General features: G+C 42.2%; 1 long non-coding RNA gene across 1 annotated transcript; it reads right to left on the bottom strand.

The window, feature by feature from the left end:
- Positions 1 to 3,149: 3,149 nt before the first annotated feature.
- Positions 3,150 to 6,128, bottom strand: LOC122497225. Its single transcript, XR_006301062.1, has 2 exons — positions 5,089 to 6,128; positions 3,150 to 3,475 (listed from the first exon to the last, which is right to left on the bottom strand). It is a non-coding gene; the product is annotated as an uncharacterized LOC122497225 (long non-coding RNA).
- Between the last annotated feature and the right edge of the window lie 429 nt (positions 6,129 to 6,557).

The following is a 6,557-nucleotide window of genomic DNA, read 5'->3' on the forward strand; positions in this document are numbered from 1 at the left end:
ATCCGCCCCTCGCTCCTTCCTCCGCCCCCGGCTCCCTCCCCTTTTCCTCCCGCTTCCCGCCCCTCCCCCCCCCCGCCGCCCCCTCCTCCCAGCGGGCGGCCCGGGACGCACGTGACCCCCCTGTCAGGCCTTATAAGGCGAGGAACCGAAAGCGGCCGCCGGGTGGTCACGGGCACCGGGCGGCCCGGCGAGCAGGAGCGGCCGTCCCCGGGGCCGGGCGCCGAGCCGCGGCCGGGCGCGCCGGGAGCGGCGGGGAAAGCCCGGGCTGGGCGGGCCGACGCGCCGGCCACGGGAGCGGCGGTGGCTGAGAGTCCCGGGAGACGCCTCCCAGCGCCCCTCTCCCTCTCTCCCTCTCCCGGTGCTTGCAGCCCGAGCCCGCCTCCCTCCGAACGCCGGCTGGCTGCCGGTGCTGCGGGCACCTCCCCCTCCTCCGGGCGCCGAGGCTCGAACGAAGCCACACTGGACAGTTACCGACTTCCACAGAGCAAGGGAACTGCACTCCAGAGCCGCTCCTGAACCAGCTGTGCAGGGATGGTTTATTCTCTGTGATGTTAAAGAGATTGCAGATGGGTTAAGCATCTGCAGGAGGGTTGAAGCTTGAAGGAGTGCTTCTTTTACTCATGTTTCATGATTAACGGTTTCGTGGAAAGAACAGGCTACGGAGTCGATCTGCCTTCCAATTCCAGCAATACATTCAAATTTGGGGAAGGGACTGGCTCACGGTGAGTGCTCAATAAATGGCAAGTCGCCTCCTCCAGCCTTTGAAAACAACGTTACAAATGGCGTTTCTGATCATCTTTGTGGCGTAGAAATCGGTTTCCATCTAGTTCCAAGCCAAGAATGGCTTTTCACAGGTTATTCCCTAGCTTGGACTTCAGGCTTCTTCTATCAGCATCTTCCCAGGGCTCTTAATCATGTCAAACACATTCACGCATTTTAAAAACAAACTGCAAAAATTAAAAAAAAAAAAACACAACGACAACAACACTTACTTGATCCAGTCCCCACCTTCTCGCAGCCAAGCTCTTTTGGAGATAAACACCTGTTCTCATTATTTTCACATCCATTTCTTAATCTACCACTCATTCTTCCCTGCAGACCAACTTTCACGAGGTGACCCTGACAAAGGTCACTTATGGCTTTAAAAAGGCCCTAAACAAGTATACTGTTGTTGTTTTTATTTTCAATTCTCTTCTTAATTAACCTATCTGTAGTGTTTGTCATTGGGGACCAGACTTGAAACTATCTCTTCCATTGGCCCCTATGACACTTCGTCTCTAAGTTCTCTGTTTCATGCTCAGCCTTCTTGCCACCTCTTACATGTTGGAGTGGCTAAATAATCTGCCCTTGGTCGGTTTCTAACACTGCTTGGTCTTTCCACACAGCACCCATGACTTCAACTACCAACCATGTGCTGATAACTCATAAACGTCCACCCCTATCCCAGATCTCCAGTTCTGTAAAGCCAATTTCTTACCAGAAATTTCTATCCAGACATCCCATGGGCCTTAAACTCAGCTTGACTAAAACAGAAGTTAATTTTCCTGCCAGCTGGCTTTTCTCTGTAGTCTTATGCTCTCAATAAATACCTTCACGATCCACCTAGTTATCTAAAAGAGATATCTGAAAATTGTCCCAGGTTCCTTCTTCTCTCTTCCATTTGCCCCCTCCACACACCAGAGGTTCCTGTATATCACCTTCCCTCCAATGTCACTGTTCTTGTCTGGTTTCAGATCCTGTGTTTCAAGCCCCTGAAACGTTGCATTTCTTCCCTTATTAGTCTCACTGCCTCAAAGCTGGTAGGACCTTCACCCCTGCCATCTCTCACATTGTGGCCAAAGTAAGCCTTCTAAAACACAAAACCGAGTGGGTCATTCCCTGGATAAGCCCTTCAAAAGACTCCCCATTACCTGTAAGATGAAGTCCTAGTATCTTAGCCAGTACCTATTTCTCCAGTCTTATCAAACAACTCTGAGGTCCTTGCATGCGGTTCCCTGTAAGGCCATTTAATTTTATGCTGTGCTCTCTCATGGGATGCTACTCAGCCTGTCCAAACACCTGCTCATCTTTCAGGATGCAACCTAAGGGCTGCTTCGTTATGAAATCTTTTGACACTGCTGCAGGTTACAACTAGCCACTCACTCTAGATGCAATGCACATCCCCTACCCCATTGCAATGCCTTGGAAGATTTTATTAAACTCATTTTTTAACATATAATATCCCTGATGACAAGTATTATGACTGACTTATCTCCATCTTCCTAGTTCTCAGTACAGTTTCTGGTGCATCAAAGGTGCTCAGTAAATGTTGAATGAATTATGTGATAGAATTTGAGTTTCATCTTTTAAGGCTATAGAAAATCAGTTTCCTGGGCAACTGGGTGGCTCCCTCGGTTGAGCATCCAACACTTGATTTCAGTTCAGGTCATGATTTCATGGTTCTTGTGAGATCCCAACCCAAGTTGGGCTCTGTGCTGACAGGGCAGAGACTGCCTGGGATCTCTCTCTCCCTCTCTGCCCCTCCCCTGCTCTAAATAAATAAATAAACAAAACTAAAAAAAAAAAAAAAGAAAATCGGTTTCCCATCATTATCTCATTTAATTCTCACATTTCAGCAAATAAAATATCATCAACTGTTATAGAGATGGAAATTGAAACTAGACAAGAATAAAGCAATTTGCCCAAGGTTTCACTGTATAAATCGCAAAGCAGGACTATAATCCAGTTGCCTAGGCAAATTCATTACATGTTTATCTGTCCATTGTTTTTCACCTTAAATTTATTTTGCATGATACCATAGCTTTCTTTTTGTTAGTGGTTGCCTGGTATATATCTTCTCATCTCTTTATTTCCAACCATTCTTAGTCACTATGTTTTTTTTTTTTTTTAATTTTTTTTTCAACGCTTATTTATTTTTGGGACAGAGAGAGACAGAGCATGAACGGGGGAGGGGCAGAGAGAGAGGGAGACACAGAATCGGAAGCAGGCTCCAGGCTCTGAGCCATCAGCCCAGAGCTTGACACGGGGCTCGAACCCTCGGACCGCGAGATCCTGACCTGGCTGAAGTCGGACGCTTAACCGACTGCGCCACCCAGGCGCCCCAGTCACTATGTTTTAAGTATGTCTTGTAAAAAACAGTTGAATTTCGGTATTATTAACTCATTCTGAGAGTCTGCCTTTTATTTTAATCAGTTTTCATTTATCGTGTATATTAATTAGGGTAAAGGGTTATTGTAAGAAAGAGATCTTCCTCTCTGACTCCTCTGAAACATAATGTTTATTTCTCTCTCCTGAAACAGTCTTAGGATAAGTGGTCCAGGTTGTCAGGGTGGCTCCTCTGTTCCATATCTCTATTCCATTCCTCAGAGCATTGCCTTTATCTACGTGGTAGAAGCTTTTAAGGCCTGGATCCAGAAGTGACACACTTCTCATTTGCTCATATCCCATTGGCCAGAACTTAGTTACTTAGTCACACCTGGTAGCAAAGGAGCAGGAAAATGGAGCCATTATCTGGGCAGCCATGTTCCAACCACAACTCTATTACAATGAAAGACAGAAAACAGATTTTAGTAAAAACTAGCATTCTCGTTAGATCATGAATACCCTCTTTGGATTTATTACCACCTTCTTGTTTCATATTTATTTAATTTTCTTTTTCTTTGCTTTCTTTTTTTCTCCTTTCTTGCTTTCTACTGGATTAATTGAATTTTCTTTCATTTACTCTCTTTTTCTAAACACTCCTAGTGTTTTGGAATTTATACCTTTTATTTCAATCCTCAGTGATTACCTTTAAAATATTAACATTTATACCTAACACCCAAGATTCCATCAGTATCTTTAACTCCTTCCTTTAAAGATAATCTTAAGCAACAAAAATAAATAAAATACTTTAACTCCCAATTCCCCTCCTATAAACTATGTATTGCTGTCTAGCATTGTTTAATTTCCTATTTATTTTTCAATTCTTTACTAAATTAGGCATCACCATTACTACTTTTATAATTATTTAATTAATTTTCCCAACATATTTCATCAGTGTGTTTCCTTACTATTTGCTCTTTTTATCCCATTCTCTCCTCCTGGGCTCAATTTATGTCTTGGTGAAGCATGTTCTTTAGTATTTTTTTTCATCATATCTGCTAGTAAAATTCTCTGTTTCATATAATCACTCTCATTTTATTTTCTCTCACATTCTTGAATCAGAATTTCATCAGCTAAGGAAATCTAAGTTGACAATTATTGACTTCAACACCTCGATGTTTCTATTTCATGACTTTCTGGCATCTACTGTGGGTGATTAGAGTCTGGTCGGTCTCATTGTTATTCCTTTATTATAGATTCTTTTTTCACCATAGTAACAATATTTTCTTTTTTTCCCCCAGTTGATGTTTACATTAGTGATTTGTGTCTAGGTGGATTTGTTTTTTAGGTATCTTATTTGGGACTTGATATGCATCTTCAACCTGAAGACTCAAGTCCTTCTTCAGTTTTGGACAATTTTCAGCCCTTATGTGCTTCAAGTATTCCTCCCCTGCACCCCAACTCCCACCCCATGCATTTTTTTGTCTCTATTTTATCTTTCTGGAACTCCTATTAAATAGGAGTTTGAGTTTCTCTTTTTCTCAGGTCTTCATTTTTCGTTCATATTCCCCTCTTGTTCTCTATGCTGACCTTGGGTGATTTTCTCAGATCTCTCTGATTCTCTTGCTCAGATTCCCCTTGCAGTTGTATTTTATAGTCTTTAAAATGAACATTGAATTTAATTTGTTTACATTTCTAGAATTTTTGTTTCTTTTCTTTTCAAATCTACCTGTTCTTTTTTTTCATAATATCTTACTTTTGTGTTAGTGTATCTTTTTCCTTTATCCCTTTGAACATTCTAAACACATTTACTTAAAAGTCTTTCAAACTGTTCTAATATAGCATGATGAGTAAGGCATAGAATTATTGAATCACTATATTGTACACCTGGAACTAATAAAACAATGTACATTAACTATACTGGAATTAAAATTAACAACATGATTTAAAAATTGTTCTAATATCTATAGTTAATAGAGTATCAATTCTCCCATTTGTTGCACTTACTGAGTCACAAATGTGGTGGCCTGTTTCCTTGTGCGCTTTATAATGTTTCGCTGTGAGTTCCTCTTCAATGGGACTTGTTTTCCGTGATGGTTATGCACACCCTATGAGGTGTTACATTTGACTCTGCCAGGGACCTGTAGGTTGTCCTGGCTCACTGTGAATAGCAGTGGATGCTAGAAGACTCAGACAGATGAGGGCTGGCACAGCCTGGGGCTCCTAAGGTCTCTCTCACTCTTTCTAATAGGCTTCTCCACTACTCTTCTTGGTATGGTGGCTTCAAGATATCTGGTTTGACTTCTTATATATAGGATCAGGGTTCCCAAGGTGTGTGGCAAGAGGGAGCAAGCCAGATGGATGCTATATTCTATTATGACCTCACCTCAGAAATCACATAGCATCACTTTCACCAAATGAATTGGAGTTGTCGCAAAACCCTGGCCAGTTTCAAGGGTATGGAATGGTACAGGTCTCAAACTTGTCAGTGGGAGGAGTATCAGAAACACTCGAAGAGAAACGTTTCGGATGAGACATACATGCTTGTGCAGTCCTCTTTGGAACATACAATCTCCCATAATGGTAGATCTCAGTAAGTTTCAGGGTCGTGTTTCTCGGCAACCAGAGGTTCATTCTCAAGTTAGATTATATTCACAGAGGGATATTCCTCGTCTCTGACCCAGCACCTGGAGGACATGAGTTATCATTCATGAGGAATACAGCCAACTAAAATGCAGGCATAGAGTCCTCTTCACTTTGAAGAAACACAGAGCAGATCTTTTATGGAGCATACTGGAATCTAACAAAACTTCCCAAAGAAGTAATCTGATAAAGATTCTCTGCTTAAGGATTGTACTTGAGGGTTCCCTGGATGGCTCAGTCGGTTAAGCGTCCAACTTCAGCTCTGGTCATGATCTCACGGTTCGTGAGGTCAAGCCCCACACGGAGCTCTCTGCTATCATCACAGAGCTCACTTCGAATCCTCTGTCTGTCCCCCTTTCTTTCTGCCCCTCCCCTGCTTGTTCTCTCTCTCTCTCTCAAAATAAATAAACTTAAAAAAAATAAGGATTGTACTTGAAGCAAGTCTATAAACAGATTACATCTTAGTAATACTGTACCTACCTTAAGACAAGAAATAGAAACTGCAGCCCTCATTCCACTTTATCAAAGTAGTGTGGGGCACACAAAAAGAAGAGCCATAAAAAACCCAACTCTCTGTGGGTCACATTGGCTGTTATACCTGCTGCCTTAATAAAAGCACTCTTCATGGTTCTTCATGTAACAGGGTGCTGGGGGGTGTTTTCTGTTTATTACAGACCACAACTTAAGTGTACAAATTATACAAATGATTTTATCTCATTCTTCTGCCCTCATCCCACACAATATCAAGAGAAAAACATTTAAAAATAATTAAACATTTGTTGGCTGTGAATCTAAGGATACTAAAAATACAAGTGAAAAGGTAGGTTTTAGGG

The sequence above is a fragment of the Prionailurus bengalensis genome, chromosome A1 (assembly GCF_016509475.1).
Source record: "Prionailurus bengalensis isolate Pbe53 chromosome A1, Fcat_Pben_1.1_paternal_pri, whole genome shotgun sequence".
Lineage (NCBI taxonomy): Eukaryota > Metazoa > Chordata > Mammalia > Carnivora > Felidae > Prionailurus > Prionailurus bengalensis.